The sequence below is a fragment of the Leptonychotes weddellii genome, chromosome 12 (assembly GCF_054177405.1).
Source record: "Leptonychotes weddellii isolate Sample4059 chromosome 12, ASM5417740v2, whole genome shotgun sequence".
Taxonomy (NCBI): domain Eukaryota; kingdom Metazoa; phylum Chordata; class Mammalia; order Carnivora; family Phocidae; genus Leptonychotes; species Leptonychotes weddellii.
The window spans coordinates 51,971,965-51,993,987 of record NC_138380.1 but is presented as its reverse complement, the minus strand read 5'-3'; the positions used below and the strand labels follow the sequence as shown (position 1 = coordinate 51,993,987).

Sequence of the window (22,023 nt, the reverse complement as noted above, 5' to 3'; positions counted from 1 at the left end):
CCAGCCTCTAGAACTAAGAGAGAACAAATTGCCATTGTTTAAGCCACCCAGTTTGTGACACTTTACAGCACTCCAAACAGTTGGAGATAGAAGTCTTTCAATCCTTTGGGGAGCTCTGGTGGTATATCACAGTGAACCACAGTGTCCACTTCAATGCCTGACATTTGTAGTCATACAAATAAACCCATGTTTTAGAAAAACATGGTTTCTGAAGAGCTAAAATTTACATGTATTATGCAGAAGAGATCTAGTCAGGAGTGAAGATATGTGTACCCAAATTCAATGCTGCAAAGAACCCTCCTCCTCCAGGAATATCCTTCCGGGAAAGGCCATCCCCCAAGGTAGCTATTTGTTATATGCTTCACCAGGACTGGCATAATCTGTAGCCCATTGAATCTGAAGATCCTATGCAAATACCTGGTGTTTGTGGATTTGGGGTTAGTGCTTTTTAGGCATGGTTTTATAACATGAGCCCTGGGGTAATTGCTTAGATTAAATAACAAGTAGCTTCAGATTTGGCTACTTGAGGGCAGGGGTCATTTTAGATGGCTATTGGTATCCAAATGGTCTGGTACAGTATCTGCCAGACGGAGGATGCCAAAAATGGTTGATGAAGTAGTAAGTAAACATTGGGTATGTATAAATGTTTGGTTATACATAAAAAGAGATATGCTTTAGGTAAAAACTGAGTATAACTATTAATGCTTTACCTTTTTGAAAATAGTATAGTTTACGAGGATATTCATATGTTATTTAACTCAATTTTCAACACAACTCCATCAAAGAGATATTATTCTCTCTGTTTTATGGACAGGAAATGAAGGCTCAGTGACATGCCCAAGATCACACAGCTAGTGAGTGGTGTAAAAATGTTATGAGTGATTCGGAGTCCAAATCTTGGTGCCAAATTATATTCTTTGATGCCTATATCATAACTGCCTTTTGAGGAAACGCCTGCACAGGTCTTGAGACTACAGACTTCACTATAAATCACTGCATGCCTAGAAACCATTCACTTCAACTGTTTCTTTCACAATTTGTCCCCTTTGGTGGGGTTAAAAAATATCTGAAAGGGGTGCCTGGCTGGCTCAGTTAGTTAGAGCATGTGACTCTTGATTTTGGGGTCATGAGTTTGAGCCCCCGGTTGGGTGTAGAGATTACTTAAAAAATAAAATAAACTTGGGTGAGGTAGACTTAAAAAAAAAAAAAAAAGCCTGAAACCCTCTTCTCATTTGAACAATATGAGAGTATATGTATTAATGCTTAACTTACACCAGCAACTATCAAAAAGAACAGTCCCTGTTTAAATCCAAGGAATTAGTTTTATAATTATACAACTAAAATTTTAGCCACATGTAGTCTCAAATGAATTATGTTAATTAACCCCCTTCTTTCTATCTTCTAAAGATTACAGAAATTTCACGCTAATTTTATCTACACTGTATTTTAATATTCTAGACATTCTTAGCTAAAATACCAACTATATTTATTAAATATTTTATTGAAAGCTATTATTTCTCATAACCTGATATATAAAGCACACGGTACTAGACTGGATTCTTTAACTGCCCAGAATCTCTCTGCATGAAGGAGCAGTTCCTGAGCTCTGCCTCCACCAGCACATCATTCAAAATGATTGTCATGGAGTCAGGATTGGAACCATGCAACTATCTTTTGGACCCAAGTTTGGTGAATTCCAGTCCTACTCTAGAAATTTGACATTTGGATTTGAGAGTCAAAGAGACTGCAGGGACCATTAAAGCTGAATCACATAACTGCAATGCTCCAGGAAGGAGGTCCAGGATTCCCAGTAACCAAGAGTTAGCCTGATGTGAAAATAGCTGTAAGGGATTCTGAAAGACCAGCCAGATATAAATCAATCAAAAACTAATCATGAAAGCATAAGCCTGATCAAAACAGAACACTTAACCATCTCCTTACAGATGAAATCATGAACCATTTAGACATTTTATAATCACACCCAACCTTCACCACACCATGGTACAGAAGACAAAAAAAGCAAGTCACATGTAACACTACTGAACTGTACACTTATAAATGGTTAAGATGGTAAATTGTATGTAATATTTTTTACCCATCCCCAGAGTCACGCAGAAATTAACTTGCTAGTTAAGAATGTAGTATTTATCCAGTTGAGATTCTCTGTTTCCAATTGATGAGAACTTAGTTAACTTTCTAGGCCATGAAAAAGAGATGAGGCACTTAATGTGTCCCTGAATAATGGTAACATTTAGTGTTGAAGACATTCAGAGACATTAGCAGAGTGAGCTGGTGAATGTTTAACAATCAGCTCTCAAACAACACAACGTAACTGATCTGTAGAACTGGTCAGTTTCCACAGTATAATTGCTTCCACGGCCAGTTCAAATCACCAAGGTGACTTCAGTAAACACAGAGCTGGGGGGAAACGGACACAATCTGCTCCCGTGAGCACCCCCACGCCAAGACAGGGGGGCAAGGCAGAACAGAACCACCCCCAAATGTCTCTTGTGTCCTCATTTCATTTGTTTCAAGTTCAAAATGTAGTGATGTAGGAACAGGTAAAGGGAACAAATATTTATGAAGTGACTATTGTGTACTGGACCCAATTTAAATTACTTCATTTTAAAAGGTTATGTACACCACTAAATGGTACACTTAAAAGGGCGACTTTGTGGTATGTGAATTACACTGCAATCTCTAAAAATGTTGGGTTAACACCTAATAGATTTGACTAATTCTCTGGATAGATTTTTTTTTTCCTCTTATGAAAGAATCCTTTTAAATTCTTTCAGATGAAAGATTGTACAGGCAATGAAAAGTCACGATCTTTGTCATAATCAAGCTGTTGTTATCTGAATACCTCTCTAAATTGAATGCTATACCAGCTTACCATGTTTACCTTCAGAGCACAGGGGACAAATGGGTAAGTGGAAAGTTCCTACTGAAGCCTAGTGTGGAAGTATGGTCTCTCTACTTGTCAGCTCTTCTGTCTCCCACCAAAAACTGATGTTGGTATTTACAAATTATTAGTCCCAGCAAGACTGATGGTAGAAAAAAAAGGAGTGATGGTAGACAACTGTGCCAGTTGTGGATCAATAGTTCTGAGGGTGTTATGCAACACGAGAGCTTTGCATTTCTGTTAGCAGGCCAATTTTAATGTATTCAATGCTTCTTCTAGAGAATTATATCCTCGTTGTTAAAGTAATTACCCAAATCAGAATACCAAAATCATAGAATTCTGGAATGGGGAGTGCTTACAGATTTCTTGGGACTTACTCCTTTGACAGATGAAGAGGGAAGAATTTAGTCATACCACGGTTCTTTTCAAAAGAGAAGTCATTTTCCTGGTTCCTAGAGAAGTCACTTCTATCTCCCTGTGCTGCATGTGGCACTAAAATCCCAAATGTTTATGTTTTACACAATTCCCACCCTAATGTCTAGTTCCAGAACCAGAAGCTCTTCTCCATGGAATTACCTCTATTTTACTAATTTTTAGTACATCCAGATATTTCTAACAGTAAGAAACAATGCCTGAACTATACCATCTTTCAACTGTCTCCCACCATGAGTGAAACTTAAAAACTGTTATGAGGAATCTAGTGTCTCCAGTTTCATCTGTTTGATTTTATATTATATATAATAATATTTATAATATATTCATTATATTATAGATTATGATACAATTCTATTATTTATAATATATTACACATAATATGGTATAATATAATATATAATATATAATAATATTTATGATTTAAATATAGGAAATGCATTTCCCCAATCAGTTCTTTTTGCACTGGTTCTGCCTTTAACAGAAATGTAATTGGCAGTAAGTTATAACAAAGCCAACACTGATGCATGTTGGTGTCAGGAAAACTTTCAGATTCCAACCACACCATCACCAGTAGGGCTAGTAACAATCATAGCTAAAGTTAATGGAGCACTGTATGATGTGCCTTAAATGAATTATAACTTAACACAATTTCAAAAGTAGGAGCTATTATCAATCCAGTTTCTTACTGAGGAAAGCGGCTGAGAAGAAGCTGAGTAACTTGCCTAAGGTTACTACTCAGGGTCTCAGGTGAGATCTCAAGAGCCTTCAGCAGGTAACTGGGCTACTGCCCTCCATCAGTGACGTCTAAGGGGCCTCTCCCAAACTTTTAGACCCTCCTGAATTGCTCATTCCTTCCTGCAGGCAGAGGACGTGCTCTGGACCAAGAAGGAGAGACCGACATGGCAGGAGAGCAGAGACTCCTACCTTCTCTTCTCTTCTTTCTCTTTCTTCCTCTCCAGTGATGGCATTAATATCCATCTGCACCACCTGTGAACTATGAGATCATTCACTGAGATTACATTTCAAGGCTCACTATTTAAGAACCTGCCTTTACCTTGTACTGGGCAGTTAGTTGGTATTAAATATTTTTAAGAGTTTGCCTAATACATTTTGTAATAAATTAAAGAATGTTAAAAACTGAGTTTTAAAAAAACGAGTTTTCTACAAATTAGTGAAACTGAGTTATGAATCCCTTCTTGTAGTATCTGTTGAAATCAGCCTTTTGTGGTAGGCACAGCACTTTTTGTTAGCACAGCATTCAGAAGTACAGAGGATATTTATAGTGCAGACTATTAAAATACTATATTAATGTAATGGAAAGTATTTTTGTTCTGATCATTCTTCTTTCTAGGAAATTGACCACGGCCCACTTGCATCCTGCTTATCACATCCTTCGGGGATGGCAGAGAAAATATGTGTCCTCTCTTCATTTCTTTCCTCTTCTCTACTAGAGCTTGATTCTCAATTGCCTAATCTTACTCAAGCTCTGGAAAGAGGCTTTCGAGTCAGTCTGGAAGATAGCCACTTGAATTCTGACCCGTGAGCCACTTTGAAAGCTGGGTCATCTTGGCAATTATCCAGTCTCTCCAAGTCTTCACATCTTCAACTAGGGAAATAACAACACTCATCTCATCTAGAGGCTGTGTGGCTTAAATGAGAAACAGGGCACAGGGCCTACCAAGTGGCAGGCTCTTCCCTCTGTGAGCCCTTCCCCTTCTAGGCTGAAAGCTTGGAGCACAGGCTCCTCAGTGACCCTTCCCATGTTTAGGTCAAGACCCTTTGGGAATCTGAGGAGGTCTAAGGACCCACCGTGCAGACAAAAGCAGGAGTATCCTCACAAATGTGGCACATGATTTCATGGATTTCGAGTACCCCAGGGAAGACCTTCCACACTTCCCTGGGACTTCACAGACCAATGGCTAGGAACCCCTAGAACAGTACAGCATCATGAGTGAGGAACAGTGAACTTCAATGGGGGAAAAAAAACAAGAATAAAGAGAGCAGGAGGTGCATGATCAAAGGAGTTTAAAAATAACTAAAACAAAAGAAATAAATGGAAAAAAGACAAACAAGGCAAACTTGGTTTGGGCAGAGAGACTATGTAAGAAATATGGGTCCATCTGTAGCCACTGTCCACAGCCCAAATGGATATACTTGTTAGCTAGGGTTTAAGTAATTTGCAGAGTGTTTAAATAGTTAAACATGGCCTTAGAAACATTTGACAACAAAGTGTACACTAATCCAAAATATAATCAAATTGAAAAAGCCAAATGGACCTTCCAGATGTCAGGGATGAATAATTCACTTCAGTCCTACCCCAGCCCCTCATCGGGCACATTACACTGATGAGGCTTCGCCCTTGTGCCTAGCTTTGCTGCTTTAGAATTATGGGACCATGGTTTCTGGAGGCTTCTTTGAAAACTACAGTCACAAATAAATTAGCTTAATTATTTACTGCTTTACCAATGCAGATGAAATGATTATGTTAAAAAAAAAAAAAGTGACTCCCAGGGAAGAGCAGACAATCTCAAGCCACGTGAGAGTTCTCCTCCGGTGCTTCTGCTGCTCTCTTGCTCTGTGTCAGCCCTGATTCGAGGGCAGATTCTGGCCTATCTGCTATTTTCCTGCTCTTCTCCGTTCCCTAATACCAGCCCTCCAATTAAAAGAAGGAGCCTTGGGGAATTGGGGAAGGGGGTCTGTTGGAATCTACTGGGTTGAGCCCAGGGATGCTCCTAAATATCCTGCAATGCACAGGATAGCCTCCACAACAAGAAATTATCAGGCCCTAGATGCCTAGTGTGAAGGTTGAGAAACACTAATGTAACCCCAAAGTTAGAATATCGGTCTGAGAGGGCGGTCTCCATCTGTGATTCTCTCTATTCACACCACCATAGTATTTGTTGTGTCTTTCTCCTCAACTACACACTCACTTTTCTTATGCATCCAGAAAACCACTTCAGTGGGTTATCTAGTAGGATGGGGGAATAACCTAGAATATTCCCACTATCCTTACTGAGTCTGGTGCCCAGGAGAAACATGGCTGGAACGAAAGCCAGGAAGGAATCCCAGGTATACCACTTGAGGGCCAATTGAGTTTGAAAAGATACTTAACCTCCCTGAACCTAAATCCTTCAGTAGTAAAATGAGAATAAAAGAGTGGATTTTGTAAAAGTGTTCAGAATAAACAATATATATATCTGTGTCTGATGCAGTGTTTACTGAAGTAGGTGCTCAATAAATGCTATTATTAATACTTAATAGCAATGGATCCCGAACTATATTATGCATCATAATTAACCTGGGAAGTTATTAAATTCACATTCCCAGGCCCCATTCCCAAAGGTTCTGATCTCCTATGGCAGGAATTGTATCTAGAATCTGAAATTTTTAGAAGAGACAAGGTGATTCTGATCTACATGGTCTGTGGCCCACATGCTGAGAAATGCTGCTGCCCAGGGGTTGGCATTGAATGTCCCCAAATATTCTGAGCGAGATCCTCTGATTTTTTTTAACCTTCAGAGAAAAGGCAAATCTGATACTCCTTGCCTTTTCTCTAGAATTTAAATTCTGGGATAATTAACCTGAAGAGTTTTACTTAACCCAATCTTACGCCCACTTCCCTGAAAGCCCAACTCACTGATGTTTCCAACTCTTATTCTATAAAAGAAAGAAAGCATTTGGCCAGATGGGGCTATAAATAAAAACATGGAGGAGAGGAAAAGTAACACATGCTGACTTACCCTTGGAGAGCATCATGGAGCCATGGAAAAAAAATCTGACTTTAGAGTCAGACCAGAGTTTCATTCTTAGGCCTGCCCTTTGCTTGCTCTCTGAGCCTCAGTACCCTCAGCTGTAAAATAGGAAGGAAAACATGTACGTCTTCCATTAACAGGTGTTCTCAATTACCTATTCTGCATGGGTTGGTCATTCTGGGATTAGCCCCTCTTCTATGTAGCAGGCAATACCTATGCATTCTTCCCTTCTTGCCTTTTTTTAAAAAGATTTTATTTATTTATTTGAGAGAGAAAGAGAGCACAAGCAAGGGAGAGGGGCAGAGAGAGAGAGAGAGGCAGACTCCCTGCTGAGGAGGGAACCTGACCCTGAGCTTGATCTCAGGACCCTGAGATCATGACCTGAGCTGAAGGCAGACGCTTAACCAACTGAGCCACCCAGGCACCCCGATGCCCCCCCTTTCCTGCTTGTTAACAGAATCTCATCATTTGGCAAGGGCAGCAAATGTACCCAGGGAAAGAGCAGCTTTCCTCACTCTTGCAGTTAGGAGTAGCTGTGTGACAACACAGTTCTGGTCAATAAGCCTCAACATGAATTCAGTTGAGGATTTCTAGGAAAGTATTGCTTCCCTTTCTTCCTTTTCCCTCCTCTGCATTTTTCCTCCTCCCTTTTCTCCTTACTTCTCTGAATACTCTTTCTACTAACTGGAATGTGTTTGTGAGCCTGGAGGTGGAGGTCTGTGAGTGGAGGTGGACTGCCTGCTTTCATGAAGATGAAGGTCCAGGCTGAGGGTGATTGAATAGGAAGCCTGGGTCTTTGATAGGGTCTTTAAAGCAGCTCCACCAATCTTGGACTGTCCACCTTGTTGCTACATGATGAAATAAGCCTCCTATGTGTTAAACCACTGTTATTAGAGCTTTGCAGTATACGCATAATTCTTACCCAAACCAGAAGTGCTTCATCCCAAACAGGAGATCGCTAACAGTAGCAAGATCCAGACTCTCCAGATTAAACTTCTTGACTTTGTAGTTTCGCTCTTTGCTTGGACCTAACTTGAATCTGCCCTCTGGGATATTCTCCAAATTGTAGCCTGTTGGGTGATCTAATCTACCGTTTGTCCTAAAATCTTTGCTCCATTTTCCTTTCTTCATTTTTCCCCCTTACTTTCTCATTTACTTCCCTAGTTCTGATACCTTTCTTCAATCAGAATGTTTGCATCCCCTTAACGAAGCTCTTTTGGCCCTCAGGGCTGGGACTAGGACATGCAGTGATGTGCCATAGTGCAAAATTTTAGGTGGCACTTAACAATTCATGCAAGCAAAGGGTCAGTATGTTAGAGTAAATACCTCCTTAATGCTTGCCTCAGTAGCCCCATTCCCGTGGCCCTTCCCCCCACAACTTCTCCAGCCCTGCCCCCACTATCAGTTTTTGAGATTGAGCTAACCTTCAATTTTAGTGTTTATCAAACTGCAATTTATCACCACTGTTATTTCCTGAAATCCCTGTAATGGATATGATATTTTCAAAGGTGATATACAACAGAATAGAAAACACTGAAAAGAATCCATTACATAGAAAGCATGTCTTACATAGTAAGTGTTAAGTGTAGTTACTTGTGGGCGCCTGGATGACTCAGTCGTTTAGCGTCTGCCTTCGGCTCAGGTCATGATCCCAGAGTCCTAGGATCGAACCCCACATCGGGGGTGGGAGGGTCTTGCTCAGCAGAAAAGCCCGCTTCTCCCTCTCCCACTCCCCCTGCTTGTGTTCCCTCTCTCGCTGTGTCTCTGTCAAAAAATAAATAAAAATCTTTTTTAAAAAAGTATCGTTACTTGTTTCAGCTATACATATAAATGTGTGTCTGTATGTATAATACTGGGTCATGAGATAAAATGTAATACTTACTGTGGATTGTGGTCCAATAATTTTTGGGACAAAAAGTTTTGTTCTTTGCTCCAAGCTTATCCCTCTCAATCCAGGTTTCTCACCTTCTACCTACCACACTAGCTATCTACTAAATTTTATCTGCAAATTTAGCTTATATAAGCTTATAGAATATCTAACATAAATTAGCTACAATGAGTCTATGTATGTGCTATAATGATTCCCAAAGTCTAAATTTGTTCAAAATGATAGACTCCATCATTTTGACACATGGACAAACTTCTCAGGCATATGTAATAGCTTACCTTCATTCTTTTTTTTTTTTAGAGGGACAGAGCAAGCACAAGCAGGGGGAGTGGCAGGCAGGGGAGAAGCAGGCTCCCCACTGAGTAAGGAGCCTGATGTGGGGCTCGATCCCAGGATCCTGGGATCATAACTTGAGCCAAAGGCAGCCGCTTAACCAATTGAGCCACCCAGGCGCCCCTACCTTCATTCTTTTTATTATAAAACATTGTTTACTTTCTTAAGACAATATTCCTACAGGTGTTCCTTTGAAGGATTTGACTTGATCATTTCTAGGGTTCTGTGATCATAGAGTAGGGTCAGCCTGTATTCTTGTATTAGGAGCTGGGGAATATCAATCTAGTTTTCCTATTTCTAAAAGAGCCATGCTTCAACTCTTCTAACACTTGAGGTCTTTCAGCACACTTAGAAAGCATAAAAAGTATCTGTGATTCTTAGAATGACTCATAGCAACAGCAACCTCTAGTTTTTGCTGTTTATATTGGCGCTCAATCTTTTGCAAGTGTTCATTAGAGTTTATGTGGTCTCTTCCACCTGAGAAGCTAAGCGTCACAGAAAGCCAACACAGATTTATAAGACATCTACTGTAATTCCATATAATGCACAAAACAAACAAAATACGATTATTTAACATAAGGGCCTTAAGACTACAACCAAAACAGGAAGAAAAACAAAGTATATGTAATTGCAAATGCAGCAAATATATCAAAGAGTTATCCAAATAGCTGATGGAAGATAAACTACATCGTCTTGCTTGCACAATGATGCTTAATTGAGCTATCACTCTAGCATCTTGGCATACAATAGCCAATCATGTCTGCACCAAGTATAGGGACAAGAAGATACGAAGAATTAAGAGGACCTTTTCTTAATTTGGATTTCAGCCCTTCAAAGTCCTTCAAAGGAACTTGTGTCAGTTCCTAGATAACAACTGCTTGCTGCCTTGGCACACTGTAGGCTCTCAGTGAATGTGTGTAGAAGCAATGAACGAATGTTTGACCAAGGATATGCAAATTTAGACATATTTTTGATCCTTCACACAGCAGGCTACTTACAAAACTATTTGAGTCCATAAAGAAATAAAAAAATATATTTATGAAATTATCTTCTTCCATTCATTTTGAATCAAATGGGAATTCGGAAGACTCAAGTTCATTTATTTCGTATTCACTTATATTAATCCATTCAACAGTTATTAGACACTAATGGCTCTGTAGAGAAGCACTACAGTTGAAGTCATTAGAAAAATAAGGCTTTTATCTTTCAAACAAGAACTTTTATTTTGCCAAGAGTAAAACTTGAACTCAAACACATTACAAACACATTTTTTTAAATGACATTTCAAATGTGATTCCTTTGCTTGTGTTATTTCTATTTTCTATATTTGTATGTAAATTGTACTTTATAGAATAAGGCAGAGGTGAGATAAATTTTTCCTTATCCTTTTCATTGTTTCCTTTCTTTGCTTCCGTGTTAGTGAACTTATGACCATAGATGTTGCAAAAATCACTACCACTGTGCTAAGTGGCCTGGCATGACTACAAGCTCCAAATTTAATTTCACAGACATTTATTCAGTTAATGCTAAGTGCTTCAAACAGTAATTGGGAACCTATAGTATTCTAGGTGCTTTTTATAAATTTCTGAGTTGCTTCCTATTGGCCAGGGTTCAAAACATTTAGATACTGTTCCTACCTTCACAAAGTTCATTCTAATCAATCAACCACCACATATGACCTTTGAAACAAAGTAGTTAAATCTTGCACTACTTCTGCTATGCTTCCATGCTTCCAATTAAATATTAAGTAGGTTGGAAGATATTTCATCTTCAGAAACGTGTTCCATTTGTCGCCAGATTGGGTGGTTTGCATTGTCTTCAAAATGTTTTTGGGTTATGATCATGTAAGCCCTAACAAGAAATGAGTTCTTCAGCATTGTCAACCTAAAAGGCAAGTGATTCTGTATTCAGTTTCAATGTGTGAAACCTCAAATGTAAATTTTCTAGTTCTCTAAGTTTCAGTTTCCACCTGCATAAATGAGGCTGGACTAGATGATCACCTTGCAAACACAGCTTGTTTGCTCACTGGACACGTACAATCTACAATTTGCCAGAACCAAATTTTTAAAAAGTCACTGTCCTACAACATGTTGTCATGCCTAGAGGCAATAGGTATTCTTTTCTGATCATGAAAGAATTAATGTGTTCTCCTTCTTGTCCTCCACAGTTCACATCATCTCTGATGACAGGCTATAAAAGCTATCAAAAGATTCCCAGGGAAATACATCAACTTGTACAGGAACCGTGCAAGAGGCTTTAATCCCATATGTTTACAACTATTTTTCCCTGTAACATGTATGTCTTGGTACCACCCCATGCACAGCTCTATGCCTTTATGTTCCTATGTATATGTAATTTATTATATGCTGAGTGCCAGGGCTGAATTAAATGTTCTATATACATTTTTACATATAATCCTCACAACAAGCCTACAAGGCAGACCTTGTTAGGTCCATTTTCCAGATTCAAAACATAGTGTTTAGAAATAGAATATAATTTGCCCAAAGTCTGCAGTAAGAAAGTGACAGAGCTAGAATTGAAACTCCAGTTTATACAACTGGAGGCATAAATTTGCTCCTAAAATATTGCATTGAAACTCTACCATCCTTATGCTGATAGAGAAGGCATCTCTGTTAAGGCAAGACTAACCAGAATTCGTTAGAAAACAACATACAATATATTGCTCACCTGGTAATAATTTTTCTCCTCAGTAACAAGAATGTTTTAACTAACAAAACAACTGTGGTGTAATGGAAAACTAACATCTAGACAAGTATTAACCACAGCCTTCTTATGAGAGTTCACCCATCCTGTACTTTCTTTAGTAAAAATGAGAGCATTTACCATTTCACATGTTCAAATTCCAATGCATGAAAACAATGGCAACATCTAGGTCTTATGTGAAGTAGCATGCATACATTGTTTTTTGTTATTCTGAAATACAGATATTTATTAACTATATACATACATATATATTTAAAATTAGTGGATTACTTTAGGTAATTGTGTCTCATTCACTTCATTTAGCTGATATTCCCCAAGAATCTAGAGATATCCAAACAATGCCATTAAATTAACAATGAGCAGATTTGAATTTTGCTATGTAATATTTTATTGACAACTTAAGACTTCCATACTGTCCTGCTCAGGTAAGTATGGGTATTTATTGTGGGGTCAGAGAATTCAATGCAATGTTAATGTTAGTCTAATCCACAATTAATATATTCCACAGAATATCTAATGTATTTCATTTTCTTGCAATTTTATTTGTATAGGCTATTGACAGAGATTTACCTAGCCATAAACATTGTATTGGAACATAATATTTTTTTTTTAAGATTTTATTTATTTATTTGACACAGAGAGAGAGACAGCTAGAGAGGGAACACAAGGCCAGGGAGCAGTAGAGGGAGAAGCAGGCTCCTGGCTGAGCAGGGAGCCCAATGCAGGGCTTGATCCCAGGACCCCGGGATCATGACCTGAGCCGAAGGCAGACGCTTAACAACTGAGCCACCCAGGTGCCCCAGAACATAAGATTTTTTTTAAGTTGAGTGCTTTACTTTCTAAATTATTGAACTAGTTTTCAAAGGATTTTGCCTTTCAGAAGAATAAAATAATACAAAGGTACATATCAATTTTTTTAATTAAATATAATTTTTTTATATTTTTAAAGTTTTAATTTAAAATCCAGTTAGTTAACATACAGTGTAGTATCATTTTCAGGTGTACAATACAGTGATTCAGCACCTCCATGCATCACCTGGTGCTCATCACTGCAAGCATACTCCTTAATCCCCGTCACCTACTTCACCCATCCCCCTACACACCCCCATCTGGTAACCATCAGTTTGTTCTCTATAGTTAAGAGTCTGTTTGTTTTGTCTCTTTTCTCCTTTGCTCTTTTGTTTCTTAAAGTCCACATATGAGTGAAATCATATGGTATTTATCTTTCTCTGACTTATTTCACTTAGCATTATACTCTCTAGCACCATCCATATTGTTGCAAATTGCAAGATTTCATTCTTTCTATGACTGTGTAATATTCCATATATATATATATGTATATATATATATATCTCACATCTTTTTTATCCATTCATCAATCGATGGATATTTGAGCTGTTTCCATAATTTGGCTATTGTAGATGCTGCTGCTATAAATATCAGGGTGCATGTATCCCTTCGAATTAGTAGGTTTATATTCTTGGGTAAATACCTAGTAGTGTGATTGCTGGATCCTAGGGTAGTTCTATTTTTAACTTTTTGAGGAACCTCCATACTGTTTTCCACAGAGGCTGCACCAGTTTGCATTCCCACCAACAGTGCAAGAGAGTTCTCCTTTCTCCACATCCTCGCCAACCCGTTGTTTCTTGTATTGTTGATTTTAGTCCTTCCAACAGATGTATCTCATTGTAGTTTTGATTTGTATTTCCCTGATGATAAGTGATGTTGAGCATCTTTTCACGTATCTGTTAGCCATTTGTATGTTTTCTTTGGAAAAATGTCTATTCATGACTTCTGCCTATTTTTCAATTAGATTATTTGGTTTTCTGGGTGTTAAGTATTTTAAGTTCTTTATATATTTTGAATATTAACCCTTTATCAGATATGTCATTTGCAAATATCTTCTCCCATTCCATAGGTTGCCTTTTAGTTTTGTTAATTGTTTCCTTCACTGTGCAGAAGGTTTTTACTTTGATGTAGTCCCAGAAGTTCATTTTGTTTCCCTTGTCCAGGAGGCATATCTAGAAAGAAGTTGCTATGGCTGATGTCAAAGAAATTACTGCCTATGTTCTTTTCTAGGATCTTTATGGTTTCAGGTCTCATATTTAGATCTTTAATCCATTTTGAATTTATTTTTGTGTATGGTAAGAAAGTGGTCTAGTTTCATTCTTTTGCACGTTGCTGTCTATTTTTCCACACCATTTGTTGAGGAGACATTCTTTTTCCCATTGGATATTCTTTCTTGTTTTTTCAAAGACTAGTTGACCATTTAGTTGTGGGTTCATTTCTGGGTTTTCTATTCTGTTCTGTTGATCTATGTGCTTTTATGCCAGTACCATATTGTTTCTATTACTACAGCTTTGTAATATAACTTGCACTCCAGAATTGTGATGCCTCCAGGTTTGTTTTTCTTTTTCAAGGTTGCTTTGGCTGTTCAGGATCTTTTGTGGCTCCATACAAATTTTAGGACTGTTTGTTCTAGGTCTGTGAAAAATGCTGTTAGTATTTTGATAGGGCTTGCATTGAATGTGTAGATTGCTTTGGGTAGTATAGACATTTTAAAAATATTTGTCCTTCCAGTCCATGAACATGGAATGGCTTTTCATTTCTTTATGTCCTCTTCAATTTCCTTCATCATTAAAAGTACACATCAATTTTTAATATGAAGTCTAGTTTACCAGAGGGTGGTGTTTTATTTGTTGCTACAATTAGGAAAGGGCTGCCCCTTCCACCTATTATAGTAGATAACCACTGGCAATGTGCTCAGTCTTTAGATCCGTTTCTCAATGAGAAGTAGAGATCTGTCAAATTGCTCTCCATTCCTTCCCAAACATTTTGGATCTAATGACTGGAGAGAGCAGGGTATATATTTTTAAGAAGGCATATTGAGGGGTACCTGGGTGGCTCAGTTGGTTAAGCATCTGCCCTCGGCTCAGATCATGGTCCTGGGATCAAGCCCTTCATCAGGCTCCCTGCTCAGCAGGCAGTCTGCTTCTCCCTCTGCCCTTCACCCCACTCATGCTCTCTCTCTCTCTCTCACTCTCTCTCAAATAAATAAGTGAAAAATCTTTTTAAAAGAATGCATATTGAAATTTTTTAAAATAAACAATTCTTACAATGAAATTACAGATTGCAAAAATGGGCAAAAACTCGACTCAGGTCAATATTCACAGATTTTGTGGTTTCAACTGGAGGGGGGGGGAAGACATAACATTTCTAGAGGCTATTACATTTTTGTTTAGTTTTCATAGCTATGGACATACATAGCAAGAAGAAACAAATTTTTTGAGAAACATGGCTTGAGATGATTTTTAAATCAGCCCTAAACATTCTTAGTACCGTGACTTATGGTTTAGGCTTTGTACCTTGACTCCTGAATATATTATTGGATGCCAACTGCACTGCCTTTTTTTTTTTCTTTATTTTACCCTCAGAGTTTTGTAAGAATTCTAGGAACATTGGTCAGATCGGAAAATACACTTCACTGGAGATTCCTGAGATGATTCTAAAACCCTCCTGAAATAAACAGCAGTACAGCAGTAAATTTTGAAGATAACATCTGCCAGGGAAAATATATCTTTGAGATACCCTATGAGTAGTAAGTCTCTGGAATATTTGAAAGTGAAAGGAAAATGAGCTCTGGAAGCCCGAAAAATCACAAACGTTTTGGTAGCTGGTATATGGTGGTGTGCTGGGCCTGGGCCGGCTCATACTAACTTGCAAGAGTCTGTTGTGAACATCCCTAACCAATAGCTTGAAATCAGTCATGATAGGAGTCGTTATTGGACAGAAATGACAAATGCTACAAATCAATCCCCTCACCCCCACCTCCAATCATGATTGTTACACATTTACTAACATTTATTGAGGAGGCAAGGAGGATCGCCTAAGGACCTTTATTTTTGAGTCTTCCATGTAGTAAGAGTGCCATGGTTTATTGTTTTATATAGTAAGTTTCTCCATAATGTTTATGGTGGGGATTTTGTTTTCAACCTGATTAAAATGGTGTCCCTGCAATGTTTTGTGATGGTTTAAGTTGGATCTTGGATCTATATTTTAATGCCTGGCAGAGAAAGGTCTTAGGTAATATGAGGTAAGAATGTTTAACCAGGTACTTACCAGCTGGTTCCATGCTCTCAGCTTTTAATACTGGCAGGGCTCCCCAGCAGCAGTTCCATATTCACTGAAATGTGATGGCAATACTCATGTGCCCAATCTCCCTCAACCTCTTGACCCTTTCCCTTTGAGATTCACTGTATCTCTTCTCATCCTTAGCCACAAAGCCATGCATCAGAGTCAGTTAAAGATATATATATATCTTTTAACAGGCTTATTGAGATATAATTGACATATGAAGAACTGCACATACTTGGTATGTACAATTTAGACATATGCAAATACCCATGATACCATCACCACTAAGGTAATAAACCTATCCAATACCTCCCGAAGTTTCCTTATGTCCCTTTCGTTTTTGTTTTTTGTGTTTTTTTGTGGTTGGTTTGTGGTTTGTTTGTGCTGAGAAGCCTTAACATGAGAACTACCCTGAAGTAACTATGGAAAATAGTATGGAGTTCCCTCCAAAGATTAAAAGTAGGGCTACTCTATGATCCAGGAATCCCACCTCAGGATATCTAACCAAAAGAACTAAAATTAGGCTCTTGAAGAGATATCTTCTCTCCCATGTTCATGCAGCATGATTCACAATAATTCACAAGATATGAAAACAACCCAAGTGTCCCCTAATTGATGAATGGGTTTTAAAAACATGGTAAATACACAAAATGGAATATTATTCAGCCTCTAAAAGGAAGGAAATTCTACCATTTGTGATATGGGTGAACCTGGAGGACATCACACTAAATGAAATAAGCCAGTCACAGAAGGACAAATACTGCATGATTGTATTTATATGAAGAATCTAAAATAGGGCGCCTGGGTGGCTCAGTTGGTTAAGCGACTGCCTTCGGCTCAGGTCATGGTCTTGGAGTCCCGGGATCGAGTCCCGCATCGGGCTCCCTGCTCGGCAGGGAGTCTGCTTCTCCCTCTGGCCCTCCCCCCTCTCATGTGCTCTCTCTCATTCTCTCTCTCAAATAAATAAATAAAATCTTTAAAAAAAAAAAAAAAAAAAGAATCTAAAATAGTTACTCACAGAAGCAGAAAATACAATAGTGATTTCCAGGGGTTGGGGGTTGGGGAAAATGGGGAATTTTTGTTCAATGGGTATAAAGTTTCAGTTATGCTAGATGAATATGTTCTAGAGATCTGCTGTACAACACAGTACACATAGGTGATGATGAAATGGTATTGTGTACATCCATTCTCTTACACAACCACTCAACTTCATCCCCCTCCTTGGGAAACTGTGACTGTGTCCCACCAGCCACAGGGAAAGGACCATCTGGTAATTATTTGGTTAATTTGACTAATCTAGGTAATAGGGAAGAATAATCCCTCTTGTCCTTATAGGGTGATGACACTGGACTCTCAGCTACAGCTGGGAAGAGGACCCAGGAGGAATCAATTTGTTCCTAAGATATCCAAAAAGTACAACAGAATGAACCCCATGAAAACAAAACTCTAAACAAAAGTCAACACAATCTTGGGCACATTCAGAAAGATGTTAGGAACTGTGTCCTGGCCTCAATGAAGACAATATCTGGCACGGTGTGTAGTTAAGCTGCTGCCCTTAGGAAAGCTAGCACAGGACAAAGAGCATCCCGACAGGGACAGTCCACGCAATGAAGGAGATATGGGAGGTGTTGGGAAAAGTCTCCCCTGTGGACTGGAATCAGGAAGACAGGAAGGAGTCAAGATCAACAACTCCTGCCTCACTAGGGCAAGGAAATGTAGGAAAAGTGAAAGGAATAGGTGGCAAATAATAGGTGACAAATTTATGGGAATTTTTAGCCTGTGAGGTGACAGAAGTTTAATCAAAAAGATTTAAATAAATTTAAAAGTTGACAAAGATAGAAAGGTGGAAAACTCTCAAAGATATTCCTCACTTCTGAGGGGGAATTTAGAATAAATTTCATTCTCTTCATAAACTATGCTTCTCTTTTCAGAACAAACTAGATCATGACCCTTATACATACAGAAATTCCCATGGTATGTACATAGAAATGGAGTTTTCCCTTTCCTGGAACATAAAATCAAGAAACATTATCCAGAATTAAGAGCAGTTTTTATTACCCTTGGAAATAACAAATCTAACACTTCTTCATAGCTGAGTAATGCATGAATTTCTTCCAAAATCAACAATCAACCACAAACCTTTGGCTGGCCTAGAAAAGGTTTAAAGGCTTTAAGAATATTAGGAGAGACTTAATAATAGCAAGTGTTGCAACTCACATGCCCACACAAGACCACTCTGTGCTTTTAGGGAAAATGTCCTACATATGGTAGAGGATAGCATTTTATTCTATTTAATCTATCACATAAATCACCTCTTGTGTCTCCTAAATTATGTGATCTTTATCTCTCTAAAGTAGCTTAATCTGCATCCTGGTATATTCTATCAATGCAGAAGCTCTTTCTGTTCCCATTAAAATCTAAATAGAGAACAGAATATAACACTTTTGAATTAAAGTAGGAACACAACAACCTAAATGGCAGGGGGCTATATTTCTTTCTTTTTTTTTTTTTTTATGTTTTCAATCCTGTAATTCATTTTACTTTATTGATTTGGGGGGGGGGGCTATATTTCTAAGGTCTCAGCCCAGAGAGGGCAGAACACAAGATCAGTTAACCTCTGTTTGCATATGAGAAAGCTAGAGCAAAGTGAGGCCAGGCAACACAGCCAAAATGTGTATGTAGATTCCTAAAATCCAGTATAGCAAAGCAACTTAATGCCCTGACCCAAGCTGTTTCCTGTTTGCCCAATGGCTGATGCCACATTGTCTAACAGGGTAGCAAGAGGGAAAAGGAATGCCTGGAAGTCTTCATTTGTTTGATGTCTACCTTTCCATTCTCCAGTGTCATCTACAACGTGGTTCTCAAATTTGGGCACACATTGAATCCCCTGTGGAGTTTTAGAAACTAATGTCTTGGTCCCAGTGACAGAGATTCTGATGGAATTATTCTGAGGTTCGGCCTAGGCATCAGGATTTTTAAAAACTCCACAGTTGGTTATAACAGGTGGCTAAAGTTGAGAGTCACTGATTTACAGGAACTAAGAAACTGTCTAGACAGTGCTTCTCAAATTTTAACACGTGAATCGCCTGTGGATCTTGTTAAAATATGGCTTTTCATTTAGTAGGTCCGGGGTGGGGCCTCGGATTCTGCATTTCTAACAAGCTCCCAGGGGATGCTGAGGTTTATGTGGTCCGGGAACCAGACTGGGATTAACAGGGTCCCAGAGCTGCCATCACTAAATTCCTGAAGCAGCATCCACTTCACCTGCGAGTTTACTTAGAAATACAAATCCTCGGGCCCAACCCCAGACCTGTTGAACCAGAAAGAGCAGGGTGGGGTTGGGATGAGCAGCAATCTGCACTTTTAACAAGCCCTCAGTTTTCATGTGAGCTGAAGTTTGAAACTGCTGGTCAAAAGTTGCCATTCAAAGTGTGGTTATCTGACCAGCAGCATAAGCAGGAGGATCACCAAGGACTTTCTAAGGTCAATGCAGGATTTCAGACTTCCTGTATCAGAATCTACATTTTTAAAAAAATTTTATTAGTTTATTTTAGAGAGAGAGAAAGAGAACACAAGCGGGAGGGGCAGGTGGAGAGAGAAGAGAGAAACTCAAGCAAACTCCACTCTGAGCCCTTTGCCCAACACGGGGCTGGATCTCAAGTCCCTGAGATCAGGACCTGAGCCCAAACCAAGAGTCAGATGCTCAACCAACTGTGCCACCCAGGCGCCCCCAGAATCTACATTTTAATAACATGCCAGTTGATTTCTATGCACATGAAAGTGTAAGAAGCACAAGAACCTTGGCAAATTTCCTCAAGACCCTTACCCAGAACAGTGATAAAACATTCATTTGAAAAAAAATTAACAATATTGATTATAATTGTGATAGTATGTAGCAGGTTTCTTTTTAATTATAAAACAAATCTTGTTTATAGTGACAAGTTTTAAAATCTGGCAAAGCCTAATCAAACAAACGGAAACCACACGTGATCCCACCATGTGGAAAAAACTATTAAAAACTGTTTATTCCTCCATCAAATCACAGTGTTTCTAAAGAGAGAATAAAAATAAATTATCGGGCACCTGGGTGGCTCAGTTGATTAAGCATCTGCCTTCAGCTCAGGTCATGATCCCGGGGTCCTGGGATCGAGTCTCACATCAGGCTCCTCCTTCAGCGGGAAGCCTGCTTCTCCCTCCCCCTCTGCCTGCCATTCCCCCCTGCTTGTGCTCTCTCCCTCTCTCTCTTTCTCTCTGTCAAATAAATAAATAAAATCTTAAAAAATAAATAAATAAATTATCGTAAGAGATCATTTTATCCTGCTCAAACAGAAATTTGGCGATGTTTTAACTGCAACTTAGACCCCTCAGACCTTGCCCAATGTGGCAAAAATATGAAGCTCTTGTTTAGGGGAATGTTGGTGACTTAAGGGGATGACATCACATCCGGTTCCTACGGTCATCTTGGGAATATGAAATCTCCTCACCACGATTCAGAATGTTGAAACCAAGCTATTCTGTTCTGCTACTACGTTAGAAGTTCAGAACTCACAGACTTAAAAATACCAGCCAGTAATGAAAAACAGGGTGGCCTCATTTAAGTTACCAGCAGTGAATAAATTCCCAGAAAGTTGAAACACTTATGTGTACTGGTGCCCTTTAAAGATATAATGAGTAAATAGTTTGGAAAAACAGTAATTCACATGGGTCTCAAATGTATTCTCTTTCAATCTATAACAGATAGCTTGTTTTCTGTAGGGGAAAGCAGACTGTTAACATTTTCACAAACTGGGCGGCCTAGAACTGCTACAATCAGAAGCCCAGGAAAAGAAATTGGAACTTTCACATAGAAAGCGACATTCCCTGGCTCCTTCATCCTCAGCCAGACCAGGGAAAGCTAAGAACATAAACTTTTTCAGTGGCTCTTTCTCTAGAAGACTGTTACGGTATCAAACTCCAGCGTGAAAAAGAAACCAGCCTATCTATCAGCATTGGAAGAGGCAGCTGGAGCAACAAATCTATTGCTTCTGCGAAAAGAGAAAAACCAAGCACAGTGATAGTTTGAGTATTTTTAGGTGTGTGGTATCTTTTTAGAGCCCAAATATCCTGTGACTTGTTATTTTGGAAAATTTTTTATCACCACCATTCACTCTCAAACTGACATATAACTTTAACTTAACAAGTTGTAAGCACCAGGTTAAGCAATTTGAATAAACTAGCAGTTAACCTAATTTCTTAAATTTTTTATCTTCCATGCACATTAGTCTTGGAACTTCTCGCTTTGGAAAGATAAATAAACTTTAAATGTAGACAGTATATAGTGAAGGCTTTCTACTCTTAAAATTTGCCACCAATATTAAGCTTATCTATTAAAGAGATAGTTTGAGAACCAAATATAGTTTGAGAACCAAAAGATGGAGAATTTTGGAGAGTCAGGATTGGGCATTATAGTAAGAAGGACATGTCACAGGCAATGCCTCTCAAAAGAGGTGAGACCGGTTATTCTGGTGCCTTCGGAAAATGCTCAAGGCTGTGTTTATATTTTAGGGAAATAGTGGCTGTGCATTTACATATTGGCATACATATGGTTTTGCTGTAAGGCACTTTTCTCATACTTCTTCATGTTTCTTTATATCATGGTAATCTGTATTAGTTTAAATTATATGTATATTCCACAAATAAGTGAAACCATATGATAATTGACTTTCTCTGCTTGACTTATTTCACTTAGCATAATCTCCTCCAGTCCCATCCATGTTGATGTAAAAGTTGGGTATTCATCCTTTCTGATGGCTGAGTAATATTCCATTGTATATATGGACCACATCTTCTTTATCCATTTGTCTGTTGAAGGGCAT

General features: G+C 38.7%; 1 long non-coding RNA gene across 1 annotated transcript in view; it reads right to left on the bottom strand.

Annotated features, from left to right (window-relative positions):
• Positions 1-7,087: 7,087 nt before the first annotated feature.
• The window catches only part of LOC145716410 (uncharacterized), a 79,167-nt gene continuing 64,231 nt past the window's right edge, over positions 7,088-22,023 (bottom strand). Inside the window, exon 4 of the long non-coding RNA XR_014139046.1 lies at positions 7,088-7,187. This is a non-coding gene — a long non-coding RNA (uncharacterized LOC145716410). The remainder of the gene's footprint in view (positions 7,188-22,023) is intronic.